The sequence below is a fragment of the Rhagoletis pomonella genome, unplaced genomic scaffold, assembly GCF_013731165.1.
Source record: "Rhagoletis pomonella isolate Grant_MI unplaced genomic scaffold, Rhpom_1.0 Rhpom_scaffold_00007, whole genome shotgun sequence".
Taxonomy (NCBI): Eukaryota; Metazoa; Arthropoda; class Insecta; order Diptera; family Tephritidae; genus Rhagoletis; species Rhagoletis pomonella.
In genome coordinates this window covers 61,683,086-61,693,050 of record NW_023458561.1, presented here as the reverse complement: position 1 = coordinate 61,693,050, position 9,965 = coordinate 61,683,086, and the positions used below count along the sequence as shown (strand labels likewise).

The 9,965-nt window shown below is 36.6% G+C and overlaps 1 protein-coding gene and 1 long non-coding RNA gene across 2 annotated transcripts in view; one reads left to right on the top strand and one right to left on the bottom strand.

Moving 5' to 3' along the window:
* Positions 1-9,965, bottom strand: part of LOC118743264 (diacylglycerol kinase 1) — a gene marked incomplete at its 5' end in the record, with an annotated part of 152,188 nt that overhangs the window by 140,949 nt on the left and 1,274 nt on the right.
* Positions 5,635-9,117, top strand: LOC118743266. The gene is made up of 2 exons (XR_004993445.1): positions 5,635-5,756; positions 8,972-9,117. It is a non-coding gene; the product is annotated as an uncharacterized LOC118743266 (long non-coding RNA).

Sequence of the window (9,965 nt, the reverse complement as noted above, 5' to 3'; positions counted from 1 at the left end):
GGTTTGATCAAACATCAACATGGCGGCCAGAAAATCAAAAAATTTTGTTTTTTGCTCAAATTTCCCTCAAGCGGTTTGTCAAACCTTCAAACACCCCCATACACAGCACAAATGGCTTGAAGCAAAGGGAAATTTCGCTTGGTTTGTCAAACCGCTTGTGTGGTGTATTTCGCTCTTTAGTAACGCCCAAGTTTGATAATTGATTCACTGCCTTGAAGCATGCTGTGGTAGCAAAGGCCTTTAACATTTTCTTTCTTCGTGCCTATCGTGCAATCTCTTTCCTTGCCTATAATATTCCCATGACTCCGTTCGACCCCAGCTCCCAAATGACCTGGTCCCTGTATGCGATGAGTACTAAAATCTGAAGGCAATCCTACACCATCTTTGAGGTGACCTCGTGTACTTTCAGGCCTAGTAAAGCCATCCTGATGTCAGAAGAAGTTCATTGGCGTGTTGCCCAGCCTGAAAGAGAGAGTTAGCTACCAGTATCCTAAATGTTATTAGGGGTATTCTCTGAGTCTTGCAAAGCCCTTGCACGGTGCACAGATTGCAGTGATTGCACGGAAAAAACCGGTTTTCGTATGGGACAGCTTTGCAAACCGTGCAATCCGTGCACCTTGCAAGGGCTTTGCAAGACTCAGAGAATACCCCTATTATATTTTCGGCGTTTAGGTATTTCATTGTACCAGTTGGCTCTATTAAAAAAAATACCTTTATAACCCTGATAGTAGATATCCTTACGCAGTAGACTGTGGGTCAATGAGCTGTTCCTCCGCCCATTCCTGGCAAATGCATGTCCGACGAGTTGGCAGGTAAATGAGTGCAAATGTTCGTGGTCAAATCTGCTCTAGACGTGGGCATACTCCAACCTCCTGCAAACACATATCAAATGCTGAACTCATTGAGCGTGTGGAAGCCACCCATTCAGAATGCCAGCCGAATTTGTTCAAAGTTTGGTGTAAACGGAAATGGATGGACCCACAGCCTACACTCTAAGGGCATACATGGAAAGAAGCTGGGATACCGCATATAGAGGACGAATGTCCAGAAGTGCCACGAAACCATGTTGGCTGTTGTTGTCATCGCAGGAGTGATGCCACGCAGGCTCGTCATCCTAATTCGCTGAGCTCGGCTTTACTACTGTCTTCATTCCACTAGGCAGGCGCAACAAGGGCTTGGAAATGGTTTCGTACAAATAATTTCGCCCCTTACAGATGCATTTGCATAATTTTGTGTGTGTGCATATAATTTTTTTTTCTAATTTTTCAGATGAAGTTTACTATGCCAACCTTTTTGACCTTAACGTGTTTAGTCCGTTTCGACTGCACCATTTGGCAAAAAAAATAATAATTTTCTCTAAGAATTTTATCTTCAGTATATCTGTCTACATTTTCATCTATGATTTTGATGCGAAGTGACGTAAGGTGAGTGGTGACTTTACTTTGTCTGCTATTTCTCCCCGCCTGCATTTACTATGCAAATAAAATTATTTGCTAATACTTGACAAAAATCATCAGCAAAAATATAGTTTCAACAAGCAAAACAAAACACTTAAATTCGATATTTTCGCACATGAAGGAGCAATGTGTGTAGATGAGTTGAAAATATTGAAAAAATCCGCAGTGAGTGGCTCACGCACGGATGGCGAAGGCAGTCTCTAACGCATAGCCCGTTTTCTAGTACCAAAAAAAAAAATCCAGTAATAGAAGAACAAATGAAAATTTTAAAAATGCTTGAATATTCGCATCAAAATTCATGAGTATCGTTCTGCAGCAGGCATACATATGTTCGTATGTATGTTTGCGTGTATATGTATGTTTTTTGGGCAAAATGCGCGCGTTACTCATACGCCTAGTCTCGTCGATTCGCTCAGGCGGAAATGAATATTATTACTTCAGCATCAAGTCTCAATGGAACTGGCGTGTGACAAGCAGCAGTAGTTTGGTAAAAAGCAAGCGGCCGTGATGCCTTTGCAAGTATGTTGTATGTATACCTACATACAAACATACGTATGGCGGTGCATGGTCCTATATATGTACATACATTCTTAGGCATCACATCAGTTTCACAAACCGCAACTGTGAGTAAGCAGACAGGGACGATACATCTCGTTGGGATGCTTATAACAAATTCAATCGTGCACACACATAGACAATTTTTAAAAACAACAAGGGCTTCTATATATAAATACCTAACGTTTCACACCTACCTTCTTAGCTGCGCCTTTATAGCAGCGAGTGATAGCCTAACAAGAATGCCAGCACATTCACAATTCTAAGGATGTCTTCGAGTTTTCGCAAGCATATGGTTCAATGTTATTTTACTGTATCTGGCATATATTTATATGTATGTATGTAATTTAATATTTGTGGATGAAAGCTTAATGATTTTGTTTGCTTTATGTTGTACGAGTAGGCGCGTCATGGCAATTCTGTGGCAACCAAGTGAAGCGCAAATAGAAATCGAAGCAGCAGCCGCAAGCTTTGTGACGCCTAGAAAATCTTCAATGCTAGCTGCTCTGGATTACAGCTACGACAAATGAGGTTTTTATGAAGTGTCAAAATATACTTGCCGGGCTACTGCTGGAAAATATAATGGTATCAAGATCAAAGCGTTACCTATGCCTTTGTCTAGTTTTTAACAGGAAGAGAATATCGTGAAGCGAATTTAATATTTCTTAGTTCTCTACGGAAAGGAAACTAAAAAGGAATTCACCATTTGAACAAAAGCAAACCAGGCAATTACAACAGTAAGGGAGGACATTTAATTGCGAAAACTCTCACAAGAATAACAGAAAATTCAATGCACATGTTTGAGAAGAGACTTTTTTCGCGAGGTCTTCTTTAGGCCCTGTACGTTGTGAGCGATCTGCTTAGGCATTTAACAACAACAGCGATAATTCGGCGCATGGCGAAGGCAACAGTTATTCAAATACAAGGCAAGGAAAAAGTTCAGTCACAGAGCTAGTCGCATTGCCCATGCTGCGCGAATGCCGACGCAAGAGTAGAGCTTTGGTATAGTCGAGCAACTGTAGGTGCATACCCAAAAGCGCTAATATAGCAAATCTCTCATCACACCTGTAAATATTTTACCGAATTGAGTACTTGGAATGGATTTAAAAAAAAACACAGTCTAAGGCTGCGTTTCACCTGATTCATTTAGTGCCCATTATTTTAATTTTTGAATTTTCGGTTTCACCAATCAATTTTAATTTGTTCTTAATTTCGATTTAAGTGACCTATGCTCTTCATTCAAATACAAATTTAATCAGAATACACAAAAATGCAATATTATCGAGTTTACCGAAACTGTAAAAAAAAATTTATTGAGCATTAAAAAAAAATGTATAAATCGCTGCCTAAGCGCGAACAAAAAAAAAATATTACTATTTCTTCAAAAATCGTAATTTTTTTTAATTTTTCTTGGTGACAGATCTTTAATATTGTACAAATAATTTTGATGTCGCCGCATACGATTCTGATGATAGAATCGCAAAATTCAAAGTGTCCGATTAGAAATATATATTTTTTTTTTAATTAAGGCTCAGACAATATTTTCTGAAATCCATCCCAGGTATAAAAACAAAAATTATAGTCATTGGTTATAAGTTGACTGCTTCAAATTTTTTGAGCAGAATCTGGCAAACATTTTCCATTGGGCGCCGGTTTGGACGTCTCCAACTTAAAAGACCCTTTGAGCAAATGCGCCCACGTGCACAATGTAAGAACCAAGTGCAGAAACACGAAGGAAAGAAGCAGAATCGGCAATGATTTCTGTTTTCGGAAGTCGTCGCAACTGAATAGCTCTAATTCAGTCATAAGGCCATTCTTCTGTGGACCCATTATGCTGTGGGTTTTGTAGTAGGATAAGCTCACAAACAAACCATTTCTAAGCTACATGCAAAAAAGATAGGTACGAGTATTCTATACAAATTAGAAACATTTATTGGCAAAGGAATTCACTAAAGGCCGTGTCACACGGTTGGCACATTTGTACATCTTTTTTCCATTGGGCTATTGGGACAAAATACAGCCACTGATATTTTTTTACAAATTTTCTGTAGTGATTGGGTTAAAAAAATATTGGCGCCTTCACATATTTGGGATATGATATGCCCAAATTTTGGGCAAATGCCTAATCGCAAATGCAAACCGCAAGATAAGTATATTAAAGTAATACTACATTTATTGGAAACTTGAAAATTGTCAAGGTAAAATCAATTGAGAATGCAAATAATGTTTATTTTAAGTTTTTAAACCGTAATAATTATACTTGTATACTTTGGCTATTTAGTGACGCACAGCAAATTTCTTAGAATCGACAAAGTTTCAATGGACATTTAAAAGTTAATAAATTAAATTAAATATTGACTATGATGAATAACAATTCAAAGCAAACCACCAGCATTGTGTTCAATGGAATTTGCGTACATACATAATAGGGTGGTGTTTAAAATATCAACATCTAAAATTTGTATAAATATAACCAAGGCGAATTTATATAAGGTGGTGTTACTAGCTCAGCTGATTTTGTGTATGTGTTTCGCCGCACGGCTTCTGATATCAAATTGAAAAATTTTGTTTGAATTTCTACACACACTCTTACAGATTTTGACAGTTTATGCCGCCAAAGCAAAAACAAAATACATGTAAATTTTTGTTTTTGTACTCCTGCTATCACCTTATATTAATTCGCCTTGAATATAACCAAGAAAATTTAAAAATTTTAGCAAGTTTTTGGGGTCGTTAGCAGTGTTTGAAAAAACTTGAGTTTTTTTTATCTCAAAAATTCGAAAAAAATGCGGCTTCAATTCTGATAAATTTGGCACATATATGCATACATATGTATGTATATCGTCCCTCTTATGTCAGAAGCATGAATATGTAAATTTACCAATTTTGAGTTAAGGGGTATGTAAATTCAAAAACTCTGAGTTATAGCTGGTGAAAGTCAAAATTCTGTCGAATTTTTGCGATTAAAAAAAAATACATTTTTCAAAATTTTTTAAATTTTGAAATTTTCGTGGTTGTTTTTATTTTAAACGTAGAACAATTTAAAGGGATACCCCATGCAAAATATATATGTTGATATTTTTACGCACCACCCTAATATGTATGTATTTATGTATAGCAGTAAATTAGTAAGAAAGCTTAACAATAATGAAATGACGGAAATAATATCCAAGCCACTGAGAGCGTGTAAATGATGCTGAGTGTTGGAGGTGGATTGAAGAGGTTGCAAGTGTCAGTGGAATGAGTTCAGTGAATGTCGGAAATTAGTATTGTATCAATTTACTTAAATAGTTGGATGGCGAAGAGCAAAAAAAATGAAACAGAATAGCGACAGCGGAACATTTCTGCTGCTAGGCCACGATAATAACTCGTTCGCAGCTAAATGACTTTGATATTTGCGAGTGCGTAAATATCTAAGATGGATGCTGTGTCTCTGCTTGCATGCATTGGCTAAGAATATGCTGCTGGTCATCCTCAGCTGCGAAAGCATTCAATCTCCGGTTGGTTTCAAATTTCAAGCCTTCATTAGTCAGCTGTTTTACTACTTTATTTTTAGTGTACTTTTGCTTTAATTACTAGCATTTTTCTTAAAATTTCCTTCTTTTTTTGTTTTTGCAGCTGATATCAAACTTCTTGCACGCAAACTTTCACACTTGGATCCGTTGACGCTGAAAGTGCCGCTCAAAGATGTTGTCTGCTATTTATCATTGCTGGAAGCTGGACGACCGGAAGATAAGCTCGAATGTAAGTAGTTGAGAATCTTTAGTTATGAGCGCAGAGAAATGAAGTGAAGCACACCAATAACTATACAAAAGTCTAAATTTATACAAAAACTCAGCAAAGTGGAAACAACTATAAATGGGTGAAGAAGAGTAAGAAATTTATAGCTTCTAGTTAATGTATGTAGTTAATAGAAAACAAAATTTAAGTTAATTCGTGTAAGCCGATCATACTTCCACCCGGACACATATCTCCTCTATTTTCAATTCCCTCTGTGAGTATGGGCGAATGCTCACTCCCCTAAGGGGAGGTTTAACCAAAGTGTCAATATATTAACACTTACTGTTCATAATAAAATATGATAAACTGCTGGCGTACTTTATAGAACTGGGCTTAAAGAGTTTAGACGGTTACAGCGCCAATCATGAAGGAGAAAAATGAGATAAAAGACGAAAAAGTCATATGGTTGCAAACTCTTTACCTCTGCCAACCTGCTGAAGAATCGAGATACTCCACCCTGCAACAAAACTGTAGATAGCGGATATTTAAAAATCAAGAACTTGACATAGCCAACGGCATTGACAATCAGCCAGTTCTGTGAATGATCAATTTTTCGCTGTCGATCAGCAAGCCGCTGCGTTGTTAGCCTCGAACTCTACCTGGGGACTACCGAGAGTTTCTAAGTGAAATCCGAGTCCAGTGAGGGCTAATAGATTCCTCTGCATAAGTTTTTAAGAATTGAACCGGGCTCTTATAGCCACTTCTGACTTTCAAAGATCGGTTTAGCTCATTTTTTGTCTCCTTTCTCTGGCACGCTGCCGCAGATGTGTGATGCTAGGATTGTTGTCCGAGCGACAACATAGGCAGTAACATCGATCTTGCTAGCCTGGTACGGCAAAGTGTGGTCTATAGTGAAGTACCGAAGTTTGGTTCCAGTAACCCGATCATCGTCGGTCTCCAGCTTGAACCACCTCTTACATGGGTACGCTCACTTAGCAACAAGAGTTAGGAGAATCTAATACCTGGCTGCTCTCATTTCTGAGCGTATGTAGAAAACTTTTAGTCTAACCCCAAAGGAAAGGGGAGTCCATTATTGGTGTATCAAACCTACGTCGTTTGAAGTGAAACTTTTTTGAGGTCGGTTGGGAGTAAATGCAAACATCGATGTAACGAAAGAGCAACACAATTGTTCGGCTCTAACTTTAGGCTGCAATGCGAAGAAGCGACGGAAGAAGGGAGCGAATGGCGGCGGTGGTTGGGCACGATTAGGATTAAGAATAAGATTAATATTAAGACTAAAATTTAGATAAGATTAACATTTAGATTGAGATTAAAGCTGAGGTTGTAGCTTAGATTGAAATCGGCATTGCGATTGCGATTGCGATTAAGATAAATATTAAGATTGAGTTTAAGATTAAGATTAAATATAAGATTAAGACTAAGATTAAGATTAAGTTAAGATTGAGGGTAAGATTTCGATTGAGATTCGGATTTGGACTAGGATTAAGATTAAGGTTAAGATTAAAATTCGGATTTGGATTAAGAATAAGATTAAGGTTAACATAAAGATTTAGGATCAAGTGTTAAGGATTTAGTTTGAGATTAAGATTAATACTAAAGTTAAAATTAAAACTAATATTAAGATTAAACCTAGGTTAAGATTAAAATTAAGGATTAAGAGTTGAGATTTAAGAATTATGATAACGATTAATATTAAGATTAAGGATTAATATTAAGATAAGATTGAATTAAGATTAAGTTAAGATTAAGGTTATGATGAAGATTAAGATAAGGGATTAAGAGTTAAGAAATAAGAAATAAGAATTACGATAAAAATTAAGATTAAGTTTAGATTATGTTTAAGATTACGACTACTGGTGGCCGTTGTGGTGTAGTAGTTAGCAGTGCGCGCTACCATTCCGCGGGGATTAAGCTCAAGATTAAGATTAAGTTTAAGATAAAAATTAAGTTAAAGTTTAAAATTAAGACTAAGATTAAAATTGAGATTGAGATTAAAGTTGAGATTTATGTTGTGTTCGAGATTCATATTCGGATTAAGATTAGGATTCCCCTAATGCCTCGCTAATTTATGAAATTCCAACAGTTGTTCGTACAAAATGCAGCCGGATCCCTTGGAGTTGGTGCCAAGAGCTTGTTCCTCTCTCACGGATGCTAAGTTGAGGTCTCGCAGTGGCATAATCTTCTTGCTTCCGTCATGTACAACCTGGCGATCCTCACATTTCTAAGCTTTTGACTATGTCAATCTCGTTAAAAAGCCTATAAATTTTGCCATTCCATATCTTCTTTAGATCAGTAGTGGAGTTTTGCTTTCGAAAACCTACAAAGGCTTCTAATTTTAGTTCAACATTGTCCATAATTATGTGCCACATAAGGTGAAAGATATAATGCGAAATTCCCAGATCGTGACCTCAGGACCCTTAAAGTCCTTTTTTCTAGTAATAATAATAATACTTTGCCTTTCGCATTTTTCTTGTATAAAATAAGTGCAGAACTTTTACAAGTAAGGGTAACTTTCTACAGGAAGAGAGACTTCAACTTAGCTACACATCAAGCTTATAGCTGCAACTCCTGCGTTTATTAACTGAAACTAAAATAAAAGCGAGTTCTAAAGTTCATAGACAAATAAGCAGCAAGTCTAACAATTTCTTGCACACTAGCAACTAAACACAAACAAAAAAAGTATACATCTAACAACAACAACTAAACTAAGCAGGAACGATAAATTACACTGAGTCAAGCTCATAAACTTGCCACTACATGCCTGCAAGCAAGCAAGCTAAGCTAAGTGGCATGTGGGAGGTATTTGTGTACATATGTATTAAATGCAAATAGTGACTTATTTCAAGTAGTAAGCTGACATTTTTGAAGCATAAATTTTGTTTAAAATACGGCTAGTAGTTTAATGTAGCCAACTACTTACATTCGTTCATTTGGTTTTACTTTCGCAAAGAAATAAAAGTAGCAACCAAGGCGTCAGCGCCAGAATGCGTTGTTTTATATTCTTAAATAATATCGCTGTGCTGTAAATCTCATTCAGATTTAAGTGAGCGCAATCTTCCACTTTGCTTGCTACTAAAATGTTGATAATAACGGCATTTGAATGGCTTCGTTAGCTCCAACTACAGTAGAAGTGCAGCATTATTTAAATTATATGATTTTTCTTCTACGCTACCACGTTGCTCATTCCGCCTCTCTTTTTCATCTATGTATGTACGTAGTCATGTTTCGATTGTACGATACCGATGGCAATGGCGTCCTGGATACCGCCGAAATGGATGCGATTGTTAATCAAATGATGGCTGTTGCCGAATATCTTGGCTGGGATGTTAGCGAATTGCGACCGGTAAGTAAAAGTTGATTTAACTGTAAATACGCATATATGTACAATGAAACAAAACACCAAAGAAAACGCAGAAATCCCCTCATAAAGGATGTCATAGTGGTGGGTCTGCTTCTCGCCAGAGTAGGTGCGTGTAAAGTGTACTACGGTGACAACGTCTACTTCATTTTCTTTGTTGCTTGGCAGCTGCGTGTATTTGTCTTTGCACAGTTTTCTTTTTCCTCTTTGTTTTTTTTTTTTTTGTTTATGCGCGTTGTAGCCAGCGTTGCCGTTTTGATACAATTGTATCATTTTTGATACTTTTCTTTTAAAATTTTGTTATTTGATACTTTGATACTATTTTATTCACAAATGCCAAATTTTGTTTTTTTTTTGTTTATGCGAATTGTAGCCAGCGTTGCTGTTTTGATAAAATTGTATCATTGTTTGATACTTTTCTTTTAAAATTTTGTTATTTGAAACTTTGATACTATTTTATTCACAAATGCCAAATTTTGATACTTATAAAAATATTTTTGAATTCGCTTAAGAAATATTGGATTTACCTCACAACCACGGCGAATTTATACGAGGTGCTGTTACTGGCGAATTTAGATTTTCGCCGCGGTCCTTCTGAATGTCAAAATTACGTGTTTGTTGTAATATGAATTCGCCTTGTCTACAACAAACACATCGTTTTGACATTCATAAGGACCGCGGCGAAAGTCTAAATTCGCCAGTAACACCACCTAGTATAAACTCGCCTTGCTTCCAACTTTACTACAACTGAAACGTTTTTGAACCGACTTCCAAATAAATAATATAAAAAAAACTTTTTAATATACCACGCTTTTATAAATGGACTAAAAAGTAGAAAATAATACTTCTCAGTC